The following is a 22,316-nucleotide window of genomic DNA, read 5'->3' as shown; positions in this document are numbered from 1 at the left end:
AGGGACAAGGCATGTGCCTTTTAGGTCTGACAGCTGGGTATCTCTGTTGGCCTCACAAGGTGTAATTACCTTAAAAACCAGGGACTATAAGAAAGAGAAAAAAAAATCTTCGGTAACAATAAGTTTGAGAAACAATGGCTTAAATAATGTTAGCGTCTTTAGCAAGACATTAAAAAAATAGCCTACTCTACATTGGGATATTTGGGAAGTAGACTTGGTATATTTTAAACCACTTTTTTTTTTTTTGACCTGGACCTCCATAAAATTCATTTTAGTGAGTTTTCCATGATTCATGTTGGAACTCAATCTTGATGCGTAGAGATTGAATTTTTCATTAAGCAGAAACTGGAACTATCTCTTAATAATAGATTTGAATTAGCCAATCTCATAAGACCGATCTATGAAATCAGAATGCCAACAATTTAATTAAGAATGAGAAATATAACCACAAGGGAGACCAAATACAATCCTCTGAGTAGTATTCTCTGTCCCCATAGGCACATAGCATGGGAAAAGAGATTGTCATTACGAGACTAGTTGGTGAACATGAAAATAAAACAAAGTAAGGTAAAAAAAAAAAAAATCTAGGTTTCAAATGTGTAATGTGATTGCACTGAAATAACCTAAGGTTGCCATCTCCACTAAAAAGATATGCCCATCATTACTACCATACAAGTTACACCCTTGGCTCATGCCATACTTCCTTTTGGACACTGTTTTAATTACATTGCCAAATTTTATCAGCCATTAACCTTTCTCTTTTATGGGTGACTTCTCTCCTCCCTTTCAGTGGAGCATTCTTTGTGCAGCTGTGTTAATCCATTCGATTAGATAATGTTCTAGTCTAGTCCTGCAGACTTGTGAACTTATTAATTCCTTTTGTCCCTTTAAGCTGATTTTGTATACTTTGCTCTGATAAGTGAAGGTATAGTAAGTTTGTTTTAGAATGCATTGAGTTAGTGGTACTAGAAAGTCTAATTAGGATTTTCCAGGAAGAAAATGGAGACGTAAGTCTCAAGAGCCAGATGGAGGTTAGAAATAAATATTTTGGCATCTTCTGTATCAATATGATTTGAATAAAAGTGGATGGGATTGTCTGTAGAAAGAATATGATAAAAATGTACAAAGAATAGAATATTAGGAAATATTTACATTAGTAAATGGCATAGGAAAGAAGACCATGGAGTATTCAAAAGTGGGAGAAGGGAAATGGAGAGAAATAATCATGTGGCACAGTACTTGTTAAGGACACATATCTATATATCTATATAATCTATGTATCTATATCTGTGTATCTCTATATGTATGTTCATATATATATGTAAATCTCCATATATTACATACATAATTTATATATCTTTATTTCTCTTCCCCCTTCTTTCTCTCCTGCTCCTTTTGTGTCTGGAATATTACAGAATATCACCTTAGAGCCTTAGATTAGACTAAGAAGGACATCATTAGTAGGATGAGGAGACACTTCTTTCTGTTTGGTGATTGGAAATAGGACTAAATCCAGAAAACCTAAATTACCTCTCAGGGTATGGTTCTTTTATGTTTGCAAACCCAGGTTCAGTAATCAGCCACTTCACTGGATTTTTGCTGGTCTAACAGAGGTTTCTTTTTCTCACACCACCATACTTTGGGGGAAATTGGTTGAAGGAATGAGGGGTAGAAATCTACATAGAAGTCAGGGAGCCTTTTGAAAGATATAGGATCGATATTGCCCCTTTTCTTTTGTGATGCAATAATGTTGAAAATTCTCTGGAAATCTGGTATGTTTCTAATGGAGAACAGTTGGGGAAAAATATGATCTTGGCTTTTCAAAGGAAACACATCCTAAAGGGATCTAGATCCAAATTTAATCTAAGGACCTAGAGGTTCATGGCGTTCCCCCAGATCTGCTGCCCCATCAGAGTGCTTGAGCTTTGGGAACAATGGAGAAGCAGTGTGGGTGATCTAAAGATGTTCAAACTGGCAATAAAAGGATTATGATAGGATGAGCATTAGGACTGTAGCATGATGAGCAGACACTCTACTTCTTTCTGTTTGATGTTTGAAAGCAAGACCATACCCAAAGCCTGCTAGGCTACATGAGAAATCTTTCGGGATAACAGCAGAACCTGGAGAGATACACTCAACTATACACAAATGAGAATTAAGTAATTACTTGGAGAAATGAGAGAATTATGTCTATAACTGTTCCATAAATTGTGGAAGAGATTCATATGTGATAACAGTGCTATGTTATGAAAGCAAGAGAGGAGAACACTTTAACAAGGAAGGCATATTCACTAAGGCAGTTTTTATAGAGTAGTCAGGAAAATGAGCCCTGATTAAAATATCTGTCATTTCAGCACTTGAAAGTCAATGGTCTATTAAAAGACTTATTAGAATGATAGCAAAAGAGTTCTAGATGGTCAAAGATTAAGCAATTGGAATTTCGGAAGACCAAACTATGGAAAGAGCCCAGATGTCCATCAATAGATGAATGGATAAAGAAGATGTGTTGTATACACACACACACACACACACACACAGGAATATTACACAGCCATCAAAAAATTGAAATCTTGCAATGATGTGGATGGAACTAGAGGGTATTATGCTAAGCAAAATAAGCCAATCAGAGAAAGACAATTATCATATGATCTCACTGATAGGTGGAATTTAAGAAACAAGGCAGAAGATTATTCAGGAAGAGAGGAAATAACGAAACAAGATGAAACCAGAGAGGGAGACAAACCATAAGAGACTCTGAATCATGGGAAACTGAGGGTTGCTGGAGGGGAGGTTGGTGGGGGAATGGAGTGGCTGGGTGATGGACATTGGGGAGGGTATGTGTTATGGTGAACGCTATGTGTTGTGATAAGACTGATGAATCACAGATCTGTACTTCTGAAACAAATAATACATTATATGTTAATAAAAAAAAAAAGAAAGACAAACCAAAAGAAAAAAAAAGAATTTTGGAAGAAAAGACCTCTATCAAATAGAGACCCCTCTATGGGCAAGTTTTTTTTGAGATATATATATATACCAAAATATATATAATACATATATTTTTAAATCATTGTTGCCCATTAAAATACAGTATAGGCAATGGGAAATAACAATTTTTTTCTAATAAATTCAACAATGAATTATTGAGCTTTTAGTATGCACTTAGCACTGTGCTATTTGCTAAACAGAAATATTAAAAGAAAGAACATGCATGAAAATGTTTGATGAAACCAGTTCCTACAAAAGCAAGATGGGATGAAATCACGTTGACGTTCTAAGAATTTCTAGGTAGCCATGAAGTCCAACTGAATTTGGAAATTGGAAGCATTACAGTAAATGGAAATAACATGGGCTTCAAAATCAGATTTATCTGAATACTGTTTTGGTAGTTTTTTTTTTTTTTTTAAGATTTATTTATTTATTTGACAGAGAGAGACACAGCGAGAGAGGAACACAAGCAGGGGGAGTGGGAGAGGGAGAAGCAGGCTTCCCGCGGAGCAGGGAGCCCGATGTGGGGCTCGATCCCAGGACCCTGGGACCATGACCTGAGCCGAAGGCAGACGCTTAATGACTGAGCCACCCGGGTGCCCCTTTGGTAGGTTTTTAAAATAGAGTGGGGATTTCACAGGGAAGAGTTGGACTCCCTGGACCAAGACAAAGGAAGAGTGATGTAAATTTCATCTAGCTGATGAAGAATGTCTTACTTTTCTAGTAGCTATGAGAATGATGAAGCAAAATACCTCTATTTAAGAAAGGTATCAAACAACCAATAGCTTTTAAAACTTGTAAGAAAGTATTAAATTTATATTCAAGAACTTACAGTTGAAATTGTGAGTTTTGCATGCTTTGATAGGCCAACGTATAGAAAAAAATGACCATCTCATTACTGAATTATGTAACTTTATAACTTAGTAACATCATCATTACAAGATTGAAATGGACTCTAAGCATTTTGTTCAACTGCCTTTTATAGATGCAAAAAGTGAAGCCCTAAAACATGGACTAATTTCCTCTGCTCTATTCAGTTTGAGAGAATTTGTGGCAAATTTAGATTTGTAATTCAGTGCCCTGAGTTCCAGCCCACCCTGTTTTACTGAACTGAACTTCAGGTTTTTAATGTGTGTAATTATTTTTCTTTAGTGTATGACATTAAATTATTATTTTCTACAATTTCTGGAGGCAGTTATAAATTATATATAAGGGAGAATCATTATGTTCTATTTGCGTGGACTTACTTGTTTATTTGTGATGATTTTGATACTCCTATATCTGAAACACATTTTTTTTCAGAATGCATGATAACATGCAAAGTGTGGTTATTTTTTTTCTTGCTTAGTTTTCATATATGATTATAATATTTTTTTCAAAATTCTGGAACTGCATTTGAATCCTGTCAGAAATAAATGAAAAACCTCGACTGAATACTTTAGTCTCCTTCAAGCTCTTTGAATTAGATTATCCCTGTCTGCAACTTTCAATTCAAATGGAAAAAACCACAGGAGATGCGACCCAATTGTTAATAGTAGAAGTGTCTGATTCTGGTACAACTGTGAAAACCCTCCTCACGTTATACTTAAAATACTGACTTTGCAAGGTATATGGCAATTTTGAAGCTATATATTTGTGCAAGTTTCCAATGAAGTACCTATAAGAAGGAAGAGTCAGTTTAAAGTCAGATAGTCTTTTAGAATGGACAAGTCTATATTTATGACCTTGATTGCATAATGATTCAATAATGGAAGATGGGATTTTTCTGCGGTAGTTTTATTTTTATATTTCTTCTCTGTGTAAATATAGGAATAAAGACAAATTTTCACTTGAAATATTGTCTGTGGTAGGTACAGAATATCAAATAATTTAGGTGAATTCTTTCAGTAGAGACTTAAAGTCATGCTGCCCATTTGTTTACAATCAGAGACATGATTATTGCATTGCTTTTCCAGTTCTGAGTGCATCGGGAGCTTCTGACCATTTCAATGTACATACTGATCCTGATAGCTAGTATGTTGCCCAAAGCTGTATTTAAACTACTAAAAGTGAGGAATTGTGAAATCCAGTTTTAGAGTTCACATAATTATCTTTCTGTTTCAATTTTCACTGTATAAACATATATTTTCCCCAATGACTGTTTCTTTCTAGAGTTTGCATCCAATTGGGCCACAAATTTAAATGTCACTTTATCACAGCCCCTGGATAAATATGCATACATTTTTTCCCTGATATCTGTATCTCATTTACTTTTAAGGAGTGTGTGTGTGTGTGTGAGAGAGAGAGATTTTCATAGGCACCTACCTTAGCCTGCGTGAAATAGACTATCCTAAATATAGGAATGAGTATGATACAACAATATTTATAGTAATTCATGGCTATTTTTACCTATTTAAAAATATTTTTATGATAACATACTATAAATAGGGCCTGTGAAACAGATTGACTTGGTGTTAGAGAACCAATTGGAGCAAAATTTCTTTTGTTCAAGCACTTACAGGAATTAAAATTGAAGCAATCATTGAACACCCTATTGTGGTCCAATCCACTTACCAGATATTTCACATATATTATGCCATTTAATCCTCACGGCTATATTAAGTGGGCTTTACTTCCACATTTTAAGGAGGCAGGTCTGAGAATTAGATAAGTAAACTAACTTGCTTTGAGATGTCAAAATGAGTGATGTGACCTACAATCGAAGCACATGTCTGTTTGACTAATGGATCACTTCAATATATTTAAGTTAGTTTATATGCTGACACTCGATTCAGTGTAGGGAGTCTATCTCCTTCTATTCCTTATTTTTTATACTTTTATGGTGAAGTGGTTGTCTCGTTATTTCTGTAAGCACCGTAAAACTTCTTAAGACTTGAAACATTCCCAAGGTTAGGTATACTCTCTTGGCTTCACGGGACAAAAAGATTAGAGAAATAAATGAGTTTCAGAATGAATGGTTATGAAAGGAAATGGAGAAAAACAAGAAGAAGACAATAAGAATAGCGAAAAAGTGTCAAGGCAAAGGGAAAAGTAAAGGCCCCAATGTTTTTTATAGGCAGTTCTTGCAGAAGAGTTCAGAAGCTTGGGGCCAGATACTACTCTGCTTCATCCATCTGGTTTCTTTTCTGAGAAGGATCTGCACGTCTGAATGCTTTGAGCCAGGTTACATCCACTGGGCAAACCTCCTTGCCTTGTTTGAAAGGGACAGATGGAGAGGTCTGACTCTTGAGGACAACGAAAGAAGAAAGATCCTATTAAATCCTGCACACCAGTGCAAAGCTCAAGGCTTTATAAAAGTTTTCGTACTCAAGGAACTATACCATACTTCCACAGGGAAACAAAAAAATCCGGCAAAATTCACACAAAAAAGAAAAGCTGTCATTATCAAAAGACACTTTAATTTAAAGTATATTAATAAATGCACCATGAACTCCCAATAAAGGAAAGGTGTCAGGCAGTCACCTGAAGCCTGTTATTCTTTTCATACTTTAGGCTCTTGTGCCACTTTTCACGTGGTTGGGAAATTTTCGTTGTTGATGACAGTTATTGCTCACCTTCCTAGAATTGGTCTTTAAAATGACTTTGTGCTTTAATGCAGACGGAAAAATCCTTCATTCTTGTGATCAGTTCCAAAGCCTCAGAAACAGTGCAATCAATCACACGTAGTGCCTGATGGATGTGTCAGGCGATAAGCATAGCTATAGCTGTTTCACGGCCACTGACTCGGAATCTGCAATCTGACTTGATTCCTTTAAAGCCTCTAGCTTTGGGGTAAACTAAGGGTCAGTGAGTGTCCTCTTCTGCACGGATCATTTGAAACACCGAAAAATCAAGTTAAGAAGGTGGAATATTGATTTAGAAAGCACTTTTAAGTTATTAGTGATTCCAATAATTCCAATAATGAAAAAATGAAATTTCATTTAATGAAAGCATTTGAATTTTATTCATTTTTTCCAAGTACCTTTATAATGATAAATTTGGTAACTTACATAAAATCAACAAATTCCCCGAAGAACATTGCCCCAACTTTCAGATACTCTAGAAGGATTTTTTTTTTTTAAGATTTTATTTATTTATTTGACAGAGAGAGACACAGCGAGAGAGGGAACACAAGCAGGGGGAGTGGGAGAGGGAGAAGCAGGCCTCCCGCGGAGCAGGGAGCCCGATGTGGGGCTCGATCCCAGGACCCTGGGATCATGACCTGAGCCGAAGGCAGACGCTTAACGACTGAGCCACCCAGGCGCCCCTCTAGAAGGATTTTATATATACTTTAATAAAAATGGTATATATTTAAGGCATAAAATATGATATGATGTACATATATATAATGAAATCATGACCACAGTTAAGCTAATTAACATATCATTTCCTTACATAGTTACCATTTCTTTTAGTGATGAGTGCATCTAAAATCTATTCTTTAAGCGTATTTCCTGTATTCAGTACAGTATTATTAGCAATAGTCATCATGCCTGTACATTAAATCTCTAGGCTTATTCATCCTAGGCGACTGTAACTTTGTACTCTTTGGCCAGTATCTTCATATTCCCCACTCCCTCAGCCCCTGTGAACCATTCTTCTGCTTCTATGAGTTTGACTTTTTTTTCTTTTAGATTCTGCATATAAGTGAGAATATACAGTATTTATCTTTTTCTGTCTGGCTTATTTCACACAGCATAATGTCCTCTGGGTTCATCCGTGTTATCACAAATGGCATGACTTCTTTCTCACGGCTGAATAATATTCTGTGGTGAATAATGTAATATTGTATGCCATATCTCTTCTTTATCCATTCATCTATCGAAGGACAGCTGGGTTATTTCCATACCTTGGCTACTGTGAAAAATGCTACATTGAACACGGGAGTGCAGATATCTCTTAGAGATACTGATTTCATTATTGTTGAAGAGTTTATTACAAAGCATTTCTAAGAAGGACATTGTATTCAATCTTGGTAAATAGTTTACCTCACTGAATTCTTTGTTGTTTCTATGAACAATGGCAGGAAAAAACCTGTTTACATGGTCACAGGCTTGGATTAGAGATAAATTAAGCCAAGACTAAAGAACAAACAAAATTCCAAATGAAGTTAACAAAAGAAAAAGCAACAACAAGAAATATTTGTGAAAGCAACATTTTGAGTTTGAAATATCTAAGCAATGGAAATATCAAGACAATTACTTAAATTATGCATTTAATTTTTCATTTTTTAGTTTATGAAGACCTCTAACATTTTAAACCACATTTTCTAATACACACAGTAACTCTATTTCTATTGCTTGATTTTTTTCTGCCTTTAGCTTAGCTTTCACCATTCCATTCAAAAAAAATATTTATTTCATGACTGGTATGCATCAGACATTAAAAATCACATTTTAACTTCTGAGACCAAATGACCAAATATTAGATTCTGTGCTTATAAAATATTGCTATTGAGAGATCAGTCAGAATTTAATATTACAGACATATTTTGACAACAAAAAGAATCTAGTCATTAAGCACTGACAATCCCCATTGTTATTCTAAATCCAGGTGAATCAATAAGAAGTTTTACATCCAACTTAGAGAAAGAGCAATAGCCTTTAAATTAGTCCTCCACATAGAGAAGTAATTAGGTGCCCACTTTTGGAGAGGTCAAACCATCACCAATTGTACATATGCCTGCTTCTGAAGCCATAGTCATTAATGTAGTAATGAGCTGTTGAAATAGTAACGCAGAGCAAATCTGCAATGATGGGAACTAATTGGCTTATAGATATTTTCAGCTATCCTGCTGTTATGGAGACAAATACTCTTTTGCATAGGATGGACATTTTGAATTCTCTTATTGGTGAAACATAATGCTCTGTTCACAAGTCTTGCAGTCGTGGATTTCTGAAATCTTGAATTCTAGATCTCCTTATGTTTTTCAGCATTTTAAACAAAATGTCCCATGGAACTTTCTTAGCATTATCCAGAGAGGTATTTTTGCTGAATAAAACAGGGTCTTTTTGTGTTTCATGCTTACAGAAGACCCTGTTCACAGAATGATCTCATGTGTTTTGTTCTCAGCTGTGAAGTCAGCTAACAGAGCCCATCTGGAGAGTTAGCCCTGCTCCACTGCATGGCTCTAGACCAGTCCAACAACCCTGACAAGCCATCTTGTAAATATAGGTCATCTAGTAAGAGTTCAAAGAAAAACGAACAATAACATTTCTTTTTATTTATTTATTTATTTATTTTTTAAAGATTTTGTTTATTTGAGAGAGAGAGAATGAGAGACAGAGAGCATGAGAGGGAAGAGGGTCTGAGGGAGAAGCAGACCCCCCGCTGAGCAGGGAGCCTGATGTGGGACTTGATCCCAGGACTCCAGGATCATGACCTGAGCCGAAGGCAGTCGCTTAACCAACTGAGCCACCCAGGCGCCTGAACAATAACATTTCTGTATCATTCAGGGAGAAGACACCTAAAGCATGCACAGCTCTGATGGTGGCTGAATGCCAAACCCTTTGCATTATCATTGTTATGACATATATTGATAAAAAATTAACAGCAGCTTTGTTTCTGCATTCTGTCTTAAAGTACGTAATCTGGTTACATAGATGTAAATTCTATTGGATGGGTAAGTTTTAACAGTAATTTAGTTCCTTGCAATTGGGCATTTACAAACGAGCCAGCTAGGGGCTACATTTGTGTATGCATGGCTAGTCTATTTGACTTTACTGTGTTCCTCCCTTCTGAATCTAGAGCTCCTTGGTGCCTGATGTCTCTCTGTTAAAGAATCAGGTCATTGCTCCCTATATTTTATCTCCTATTCCTCCCCCCCACACACACCAATTTCTTAGTTTTGAATCAATTTCTTTCCCTTATCAGTGTGTAGATTGATTTCACAAACATTTACTAAGTAATACTTTATGATACGCCCTGTGCTATATATAGGTTAAAAATCGGTTATACAGAGCACAATCACAGTGCTTGGGAAGTGCATAGCCTTGTTTTCTTTTTTTTTTTTTTTTTAAAGATTTTATTTATTTATTTGAGAGAGAGAGAATGAGAGAGAGAGAACACACGAGAGGGGATAGGGTCAGAGGACGAAGCAGACTCCCTGCCGAGCAGGGAGCCCGATGCGGGACTCGATCCAGGGTCTCCAGGATCATGACCTGAGCCGAAAGCAGTCGCCCAACCAACTGAGCCACCCAGGCGCCCCTAGCCTTGTTTTCTAAATGCAAGAATGACATAAACCAGTGGTTATTCTCCAAGAGTTTCTAAATTTGCACATAGGAGGTCATTTATACACATTCTAGTTTAATGGATTAATGCCCTTCTGCACTGCCAAGAAGAATGACTTCCTGTACAAACGTTCTGATCTTCCACTCAACCCCGATAGCATGGTCTTCCTGGGCTTTGCAGATTTGATGCATTTGGCCACAGTCCAACACCTAGATAGGTCATTATGGCTTGTGTATAATTGGAATACTTAATGCAGCTAAAAATGATTAAATAACAACATTATGTTACATGTCACTATTAAGCCTTAATGTAGCCTCATATTAACACATTTCTTATCATTTTTGCTTTGTATTCTATAGCAATAATCTGCCGTGGTTTATTTTGCTTATTAATTATGCTATTTGCTGATTTGATGAATGCTGAAATGGATTGAAGATTAGAATAGGAAGAAAATGAAATAATTAGAGAACCAACCACAAAAGACTTCCTTTTGAATTTCACTAATTAGCAAACCTCTATATGCTTTGCAATCAATTATGTTTCACAATTCAAAGTCATGTTTGTCACAGTATTTTTAACAAGTAGATCTTAGTTAAAAGATGATAAAAGAAGCAAAATTAGAAATAATTTCTATGTAGAATTCATATCTCTTCACTTTTTTCATCTTTAATCAGTTAAATTCTGATTTGTTGAGATGCATACTGTAGTGAAAACATTGTCATTTTAGTTAAATGTTTCTCGTTTCTTTTTTCCATTGTTTTACTATCTGTATTTTTTATTTTTTTTTTTTTGTCTAAGTCTCTGATACTGAGGGAGATCTTGTATTATTTAAAAGTAACTTTTATGAATCAATTGGACTCTTTCTTCATGAAGTGACAATGTATATGCAAAGTACAAGTCAAAGAAAGAATCGCATTAGTTGGGAAAGATAAAGGGGAATTACAATTAGTATGTATTGTGATACTTGGGCACAAAGTATGTCAGTGCAAAGAGATGCAGATGATGGTATTCTCTTGCCTATTGCGCCTAAATACTGATGATAATAGCAATTATTATTAATATTAAATAATACTGATCTTACCTACCTACTTGCCTATCTACCCACCTACCTATCTACCTATCCCCATACAAGAAAAGCCTTGCAAACACTAGCATCAAATTTGTTTTATCTGATAAGATATACTTCCTTTCTTTGTGCTTTGGAGTGTATCTTTAGATGGGTTGAATAATAAGACAATAACAAAAACAATAACAGCAGCAATGTTTTTGATTTATTGTTGTGGCATAGAGCTCGCTAATTACAAAATACATTATTTCTTTCCCTAAATTATCAATAATAAGCTTAGATACATTTCTATTTTCAGGCAGAAAATAAGCAATATATCAGTCCAAGAGAGTCTTTTAAAGACAGATTTACATAACAATGGGATAAAATTAACTTCTCCACAAAAGAAGAACAAGGTTGATCTGACATGAAATGAATTAAAAACTCTGCTTCCTGGCTTTCTTCTGGCAGCAGTTTGCCAAAAATCTGAATTGAAAAGTATTGTCACCTGCTTATTTCATAGAAAAGCTTATGATGTAAATATTCTTATACTATGAGGTTTTAGCAAGAAACAAGTATAAGATAATTAATATTGCCCTTACGTTTTACTTCCGGGCCATAAAGTAATCAGCTGTAATCACCTGCTGTAGTCTCCAAAGTGTATAACTACAAATCTGTAACATCTGCAAATCTGTCATCATTGATGAACTGAATTACTGGAATGTGGAGATGATCAAGGCATTCATGATTTTAAGATAGTAGAGATAGAAGTCATAGAGATTCCATTTTGATTTTATTTTCAATAATTTCTGTAGTCCCTTTTATATTTATATTTATTAAAATATTTATTTATTTATTTTAGAGAGAGAGAGAGAGAGATTGGGAGAGAGAATCGGAGGGAGGGGCAGAGGGAGAGGGAGAGAAAGACTCTAAAGCAAACTCCCTGCTGTGCGTGGAGCTCCTTGTGGGGCTCAGTCTCAAGATCCTGAGAGCATAACCTGAGCTGAAATCAAGAGTCTGATGCTCAACCAACTGAGCCACCTGGGCGCCCTCATCAAGGGTAGCCCCTTTTAAACACTTTGGGTCTTAATTGAATTTACATCTTTTATAGAAGAGTGTAGTAATTCGTTGGTTTCCCCAAAATATCACTTCAATGACCGGATAAACTCTTACTCATAACTAGCTAAATTTACAGAGTTATTGATAACATTTATACAGGACACAAAGTTCAGCTTTTTTCATGTTGTTTCATGAATGAAGTACATCCTTTTACATTAAGTGAGATCTTCAATTCCATAACAGCATCACTGGATATGACATTATCTCGAAAATTATGTATTAATGATGTGTATTGGGGAGATTCCAAACATCAAATAGAAAACAAAAGACATGTGGCAGATATTATTATATAAAACTATATTAACCTATGATTATGAATTTGAATAAGTGTTAAACAATATTTGGATGATGGAACTAGAAAGAATCCAGCCTTTTATATAGGTGCCTATTTGGGATCTTTCCTAGAGAGGCAGCTCTACTTTCTGATCTCTGATTTCTTGGTTGAGCTTAGTCATGGGAATACTGGGACTAAATAGTGAAGTCAGAGGGGGAAGCAATTCCTTCACACAGAAATGAATATTGAACGTAAATTTACCATGCATCACTAAACACATCTTTCTCAGTAAAATATCAAATTCACTTTCTTCCATTGTTTTTGCTGTGACTCCTATATTTCAGTTCTACTAAAATATACTTTTCTCAGCACTCTGATTAATTCCGTTACGTTTATAAACACCATTCTTCATATAAAATATTCACAATGTTGGCAAGCAAGATGTTAAATCAGAGTTTGAGTCTGAGTTTTCTTGGCTTCAATGTTAGCACCCTGACTGCAACTCCATTTTGCTTCCCTTAGAAGGAAAACATTAGTCATATTTGACAGCTCTCATATTGGACCATGATGCCTATCCAGCATACCAAGTGGCATGTTCAGTTAAACCTACTTAATCCTGCTTTTATTATATCACTCAAAGCCAAGTTATTGAGTGGACTTAAGTAAGCTAGGATTACATAAGATCTCCCTTTACTTTCTAATTTCTGAATAGAGATGACTCATATAAAATATTTAGAAAACAGAATAGAGTTTGCCATATTAATGGACTGCATGTATAACACACAAAACAGGAATAGTTTCAAACCTTTCCAAGGAGATGGAAAGCTGAATAGAATTAGTGGTTCTACAGACCAAGAAGATAAATTCTTCTTTGACTTGGTTTATGTAGGAAATCTCCTCTATAGCTTGGGACTTCTGTCTCCTTCGTGAATGACTTATGGAACTCAAGAAGGTAGACTATGATAAGAGGAATGGGGAATAAGAGTCCTCATGAATATTTGCTTTCAGTTTTCACTCTAGGAGTACCAGGGTATTTATAAAAATTGTTATTCATGGCAGGATTTACTTTGATGTAGTAGAAAGAATAGTACACATATGTAAATAAATCCCACAGCTATTGCTAAGACATTTAAGGAAACTTCTTGCAGGCATTTTCTTTTTTTTTTTCTTTTTTTTTTTTTTTCTTGCAGGCATTTTCAATAGTAATATATGTAGATCGATACTTAATACGTGTTGGGCAGTCTTCCAAGCAGCTTACAAATATTAAACAGAGTATATGTGATAATTCATTAAGAATGGTCTATATTAGATAGTTCAGACAATATTATAATCAGGATAATAATGGTGATGAGGATGATGATGGTGATGATAATTATAATAAAATAATTGTTTTTAATAAGAAAAATATATGAAGTGTGCTTGTATTGCTTAACCCTAATTGCTTACACCTCATCTTAATTCAGTGAATTACAACCCTGGGCCACCCTCTAAATTCATGGGGGAGTTTATCTATCTATCTATCTATCTATCTATCTATCTATCTATCTAATTTTTAAAATAATTTTAGATTTTATGGAAGTTGCAAAGATAGTACAGATAGTTACCATAGTTCCCTGACAGAGATTTCTATAATGTAAATACCTTAAATAATCATAGCACAGTTATCAAAATTAAGAATTAAGTTTGGTGCAAAACCATTAACTAAACTACAGTATACAGACTTTATTCAGGTTTTACCAATTATCCCACTAATATGTATTTTTCTGTTTCAAGATCCAATCTAGCCATTAAAGTGTTATGCTTTAGTCTCTTCCAACTGATGGCAGTTTCTCACTTTTACTTCTTTTATAACCTTGACACTTTGAAGAGTATTGTTAAATATTTTGTAGAATTTCCTTTAATTTGGGTTTTCTGATGTTATGGTCATGATTAAAGTAGGATAGCTAATTTGGGGGGAAAGTGCCACATAGGTTGAAATGCCCTTCTCATGTGTCACACCAGCAGGTCATGGTGCCAAGTAGGCTTCTCACAAGGCAGGTTAACCGTGACCCCTAGGTTAAGTAGGGCCCCACAGTCCAGTGACTGTTTTTCACTTTCCATACTCTGTGAGAAGTGAGTTCAGCCTTCATTCCAGGAAGGGCATAAGGGAAATTAAACTCCACCTTCTAGAGGAAGGCACATTAAAGAACTGTGGATAGGTCTTAAAACCATCACCATAATTAATACCTATAATTTTCAGCACTTATTATGTTCCAAGTACTCTACTAAACACTTTGTAATTTATAATTTAATTTTCACAACAGGCATTGTCTTTTTTTTAACCTCTCTAGTTTGTTCAAATTTCTTTTTATCCCTAAAATTTATGAACCATCTCTTTTCCAGCAATTATTTCCACACACCACATATTTTACCCACACCTGACTGCATGCCCCTACCTTTCTCTGCTTCTCTGTCTAGTCCAAAATTAATAAATTCAAACTACTCGGATTCATTATGAATTTTTATCCTAATCATGGAAAACATTAAAAGCCCTACAGTTTATCTTTAATGAAATAAAAAATAACAACAACAACAAAAAATAAACCATCTTCACCCTCCCCTGGCCTTTACAGTCTTAAAACAATTAACGTTTCCCCTGCCTTCTGTCCCTTTTCACTTTCTGTTAAGTATCCTCTGAATACTCCTTCATACTCAGACTTTTTGTTCCCTTAGCATCTGTCTTACTGTGCGCTGACTTCCATCCCCGCCACGGTTACCAATTTTCTCTGTCTTATATTTCCTATTTCCAAAGTCACAGATCAAGCCTCAGCATTTTACCCAACTTCTAGGAGCATTTTGCAGTTTATCACTCTCCTGAAATGACATTTTCCCCCTTGGGTTACACTATGCTCTCTTTCATACTTCATTTTTTCCACCCATTACACTGCCCACTCTTTTAAAGTTTTCTTTACTGGCCACTTTTCTTCTTCTAAGCTCTAAATAGTTGAGTTCCTTAGTAAACAATCTTGACTCCCCTGTCTAACCATTTATGTTTTCATTCAGATCAAAATCACAAAAGTACCATGTCCCAAACCAAATCTGTGAATTTCCTCTCTTAACCTCTACCTCATCTAGGGTTCTGATCTCAATGATGGCATCATCATTCACTCGTTTGCTCAGATTATAAGACTAAATGACATCCTTGACTCTTTTCTTCTCTAGTAACCAATATCCAACACATTACACATTCTATTGGCTCAACCTTGAAAATATCTTCTACATATAGGACTACCTCTCACTTCTTCCACTGCTACTATGCTAGTTGAATCCACAAATATATCCTTAATAGACAAACACTTTTTACTAGTCAATCTCCTAACTGATTTCCCTATTTACACACATATTTTGCAGTAGGCTCTTCCCCATGGGTGGCCAGTGTGATTCTGTAAAAATATAAATAACTTTTTTATACTGCTATTATCAAAGTTCTCCAAATTTTCTTTCTTTTTTTTTTTTTAAAGACTTATTTATTTGAGGGGGGGAAGGGGCAGAGGAAGAGAGAGTCTTAAACAGACTCCATGCTGAGCACAAAGCCAGACATGGGGCTTAATCTCAGGACCCTAAGACCAAGACCTAAGCTGAAACCAAGAGTCAGACACTCATCTGACTGCATCACCCAGGCACCCCTCCAAATTTTCTTTTAATCCAAAATAAAATTCAAATCGTTACCATGATCTATAGGACCTTATGAGACCTCTGGCTGCCTCACCAAGTGTGTGTGTGTGTGTGTGTGTGTGTGTAGATAGATAGATAGATAGATAGATAGATAGATAGATACAGATAGAATTATAACTTCAGAAGGGCTGCCTTCACCACCCTATCTAAAGTAGCACATGTCTATTACTCTATATCCCCTTATTCTACTAAATTTTTCTTCATTATATTTTCTTTTTGTTATGGTTATTTATCTTCACAATAATGTAGACTCCATCACAGGAGTGGTTGTGTCTATTTTATTTTAGGCTGTATGCCCAGAGCCTAGGAAGGGGCTGGCGCACAATGAATATTCAATGGATATTTGTTGCATGATTTATTAAATAAAAAATGATGTATATAATGAAACAAAATCAATATTATTATAAAAATAATAAATTAGTAAATGAAGTTAACTTTATTGTTAGATCCATGATCACCTACTATCCCTGCTTTACTTTCTGGGTTTTCCCTTTCTTAGTTTGGTTGTTACCTGATTTAGTTCCCATCCTCAGTGTTACTGTCCTGCCAGCAGGCACATGAAAATACTTCATAAACTAAAAAAGCCCTCAGAAGCCACAAGTAAATGTCTTTAGTGAGATAAATCTGTATAGCAAAAATCTAAATCTCTATGATTAATTACGTCCCTTAAGTAAGATAATGTAAACAAAGCATCTTATGTAGTGTTTTGGATACTTGATTGTTCCTTTTCATACCACTTTCTGCTTCTTGTCTCACTTTTTCATCTTCTTCTTGAGAATTCTTTTGTAGTAGGGTCTAGAAATAACTCTGATGTTTTTTCTTCTTCGGAATATTGTGTAGAATTGGTAGTTATGAATTTATTTATCCTTAAACCCCCACTGCAAGTTTAGCTGATTCATCCATCTACATAAACTTAACTGTAATGTTTTTGACCTCATTCAGAAATGAATTTTCCCGTTTTCCTTTTGCAAATCTTAATTCCTTTTAATAAAACAGTAATAATTATCCAGTGTTTATAATCTCTACTACTATTTGATGGTGTATCTATAATGGTTTCTATTATAGAAACAGGCTTAACATAATAAATGCTACAGAATGTCTCATATCAAGTTTTACACATTTATTTTACTACTTTAATAAGTCATGCCTACCACCAACGACAGTAGTGCTAAATCAAATACAAAGATTTTTTTAGTGTGCTGTGATATTTTACTTTAACATTTCATAATGAAACATATTCTGTAATTTAAGTATATTTTTCATTACCACCAAAAGCAGATTTTTTATTCTCTTAGCACTATCTCAAGTATTCTGTTTGCAAATGTCATTTTAGATAAAGTTAGCAAACAATTCCTTTTCTATGAGCACAAGTAGACCAAATAAAAAGGGCATATTCATAGCTTAACTGCCATAAAAGCACAATAAAATAAATTAGATCAGAAGACAATATATGAAAAAGTGTTTTGATGTAGAAGTCTAGAGACAAAGTTTCTTGTTCTAACTTTACTGTTAATTGGCAGTGTGATATTGGGAAGCTCAATGTTCAGATATTTACACAGTTTAGAGATCCGATCTTGAGTCAAAGAATTTGGTTTTGAATCTCAGCTCTGACACTTGTTATTGTAGTTAAGTTACTTTCTTTTTTTTTTTTAAGATTTTATTTATTTATTTGTTAGAGAGAAAGAGCGTGGGCGAGAGAGAGTGAGCAAGAGCACAAGCAGGGGGAGCTGCAGGCAGAGGGAGAAGCAGGCTCCCTGCTGAGCAAGGAGCCTGATGTGGGACTGGATCCCAGGGTACTGGGATCATGACCTGAGCCGGAGGCAGATGCTTAACCGACTGAGTTACCCAGGCGTCCAGTTAAGTTACTTTCTTGAGACTCTAGTTTTTCATCTGTGAAATGGGCAAAATAATGCCTACCTTCTCAAGATATGTATGAATACAAAATGTGACATCTATGTTAAGGAGTTTTATGATTCATTTTTATATGCCATTTTACTTCTCTAAAATTATTAATAAATATGAAATGAGGGTTTTAATCAGAACTTATATTTTCTGGTATTATATTTGGGGAAGCACTATTAAATTAATAAATGACTTAGTGGTTAAACATGACATTGTAAAACAATACAATGGCTATATTATAGTGTTCATATAAATCTCATGCTGAAAAGTCAAAAGCAAGTAAAATTTAAAAATTTAAATGCATAATGTAATATGCAACTAGCTATTTGTGATTTAATTATAGTAAAATAGTGACTACATTAAATTAGTTTATTTGAATTAATGTCTTGAATGGTTTTATTAAGCAAGTTTATTTTATTAAAACCAATTGGTTTATTAAACCAATTTATTTCATTAAATAATTTAAATAGTAACTTCATTGAAATCATGATTTTCTATTATATGAATTAAATTAATACATTTAATTGATTTTGTAGTTTTAATATATTTATTTTTTAAAATACTTTGGTTTTATAATGGCATAAGAGTTGAAACCATGAATTTCTAATGCCAGCTTTTTTATATGAATATTTTAAATAACATTATAATATAAAAATTTTCAATTTGACAATGAACTTTTCCATCAGTTTTTCATATTTTAAGAGAGTTCTAGGGTATTATAATTTATTGCCAATCCTTTATCTATAGACAGTTATGTTTTTAGTTCATCCTTAAGTATCAAGACAAAACTTCTAGCTCTTGAGCAGTATTCCTATTCTCTGCCTACAGAAATTGCTTGAAAAATATCCATGGATTTGTTTATTTATTCTAAAAACCAGCATCTATTATACATAAAGCAAGATACTGCAAACACAATGGAAAGGACAGAAATTCCTGTCTCAAGTAGTTGCTTTCTAGGTGGTGAAAGAGAAGAGCCTTTGAATTTTACTGCAGGATGAAAGGAATAATGGTGGGGCGCCTGGGTGGCTCAGATGGTTAAGTGTCTGCCTTCAGCTCGGGTCATGATCTCAGGGTGCTGGAATCGAGCCCCGCATCGGGCTCCCTGCTTGGCGGGGAGCCTGCTTCTCCCTCTCCCTCTACTGTTCCCCCTGCTTGTGCTCTCTCACTCTCTCTGTCAAATAAATAAATAAAATCTTTAAAAAATAGAAAGGAATCTTTTGCTTCTCTGCTTCAAACTGGGTGTAATATCTAAGGTCTAATAAGATTGTATCTCTAGACCATCGGTATGCACTTCTACCATCACTTATTTCCATCCCTCTGACCTCAGGCAAGTTAAATCTCCAGGATTCAGATATTGGGAAGAATATTTTGTTTTGTTTTGTGTTGTGTTGTTTATTTGTTTAGTACTTTTTAAAATTACCAGGCAGTACTGACTGGTGTAATGTTTTCCCTCTGATATTAACTCTCTGCATTTATGGATGTATTTCTTCTAAATTATTATGTGCAGAAGGATAAAGGGCAGAGGAAGCAGAGGTTTCCTTCATAAGAAGTGCATTTTCCAGATCATGTTGACCTCCTTGTGTTGCCAACTTAGAACTGCACTGGCATTGCCATGGTGTTCGTGCTGCTTAGTATGAAGATAGAATCAACCAAACCCTCAGATGATCTGCCCCTTGGGTGGTGATGATTTTGGATCTCACAGTGATTCTGAATTTTCCATGGTTACTTAATACGCAAGGCTTGGCAGACATTATAGAGGCCTAGCTATCCTTTTAGGACTTTGAGATATATTTTAGGCAAAACAGTCACATTTTGTGACCAGAAAGAATAGAATATGTATGCTCTGATTTTAATGAAAATGAGAGTCTTACACAGTTGAAACTTGTCCTGACCTCAATTTAACTAATTCACTGGATCAACCTATCCACTCCATTTCTTCTGTGAAGCATATGGAATGATGCTCTTGGCAGGCTGTGTTCTCGCGGCTCGTAGACCACTCTCTAATGTGTTGGTGGCCTCTGCTCTTACCAGTTGAGCTGTGTGTTTATTGAGAGTGAGTCACATATGTTCCCAAACTGGTTAATGCCTGCTGTTCTTGTTATTGCAATTATATAACTTAATTAAATCTTACATGACCCAAATAAAGAGGAAAAGAATAAATGTTTCTATAGAGAAGACTGAGCCCTTTGGAATTCTTGATAAGTCATGGCACTGAATATAAAATTGTTAAACTAGTTTGCTATACAACTATGAGAGCATAAAAATGTGCACACACACCACTTTAAAGAACCCTGAATTGGAAACTGTAGATGATGAATTATGGGTGATTTATGCTGGAAAGATGAGTCAGAACCCCCATCAGCATTAATATTACCAGGACAAGGCCCCCATATTATATAAAATGCTGCCATTTTATTGAATAAATGCACAGAAAGATGTTTTCAGCTAAAATATTTGAATCCTCTCTATACTTTTCATGATTCTCATCTTTAACTAAATTTTGGTAAGTGATCTATTACCAGTCTACACATTTTGAATGTCACATTGTAAACAAGAGGGTGGAAACAAGATAAAAAGAAGGGACAGAGAATGCACAGCTCATTAAAGCTAATTAAATGAAACAATTCCTTTTAAAATAATGAAAACAACAGAATTTGGAAAAAAGTTTTCATCAACATTAACTCAACTGACTACCTACTTAAAGTGGAGAGTATATTTGGAGACTGAACTATCCCCACAAATCCCTGCAAAGATAGGTATTTGGAAACCCAGAGCATTCTGGAATTTGAGCCACAGGCATCACACTTTTGATAATACTGTCCTGATACTCTTCTTTTTCACTTGGTTTATCAATGTGTATGTCGTATACACAACACAATATGTGTATATAAAATGTATGCATATACATGTTTGTATTTTATGCATATTTTCTTCATTCTACAGGATCAGAAGTTTTAGTCTGTACTTATTGAACTCAATATTTGATGTAAAATAAATTTAATCAAAACCCTATAAGATACCCAAAAAAGGATTATTTCAATAAAATTCAAGAATAAGTACAAAAATCTCGCAAAGTAAACTCAATAAAATATCACTTTTTTAAAAAATTATACTTTATGAAAATACTATGCATTAGAGTAATAAAACATACATCATGTCAAGAAAAAGAAGGTCAGTGAGGTTATTAGTAATGAATGAGAAATAATATACAAATTCACAAAATATTAAAATCAATACACCATGAAAATATTTGTTTTCTAATTAAAATTAGGTCACTTTACTCCCCCACAATCAATTGCCTGAAACATGAGAAAAACATATCTGTAGTTCAACACACATGTATACAAAAACAAATAATTTTTGTTTTCTTAGTCTGAATCAATGAAACAAAATACTTAAACATACTTCTTAATTTCTACCCATTTGATTCAATATATATAATCAGATAGTTGTATCTTATATTAATAATAAGTGATCATTTTTCTGGTCTAAGCAGTAGTATTTAAGTAGCATTACTTTTGTTAGTGTTATTTCCTTTATTTGTTTTTTAACAAACCACGAGTTTCTAAAAGGCAAAAGATGTAGGAGCTTAATGATTAGATGAATGTGCGTTACTTCTCTTGTAATATTATTTTCTGTATCTTGTCAATGTTACTGAAATTTTAAAAGCTTCCACTTACTTATATGTTTTGGAATACATTTTCTAAATTATAACATATATGCTTTGAAGTTTAGAGATCAGAAATGTACAGTTGTATAAACTTTTGCAAAGTGAACACACCCGTGTAACTAGCCTTCAGGTCAACAAAATCACCATTTCAGTGATCCATAATGCCTCCTACTGTGCTAAAGTCACTACCCAGTGAAAGGTAGACACTAGGCTTACCTCTAACACTAAAAATTAGGTTTGTCTGTTTTTAAAATATATATAAATGGAATCATGCAGTTTTTAATCATTGTGCCTGGATTTTCTTGCTTATTGTTTGAGATGGAGCTCTGTTGTGTTAATGCTAAATCATTAATTCCATTACTGTGTGGGACGCTACTGTCTATTGTCGGGACATT

Source organism: Mirounga angustirostris, unplaced genomic scaffold (genome assembly GCF_029215605.1).
Source record: "Mirounga angustirostris isolate CCGP_5_RB_7025 unplaced genomic scaffold, mMirAng1.0.hap1 SCAF_14, whole genome shotgun sequence".
NCBI classification, from domain to species: Eukaryota; Metazoa; Chordata; class Mammalia; order Carnivora; family Phocidae; genus Mirounga; species Mirounga angustirostris.
This window is presented reverse-complemented; position numbering follows the sequence as displayed.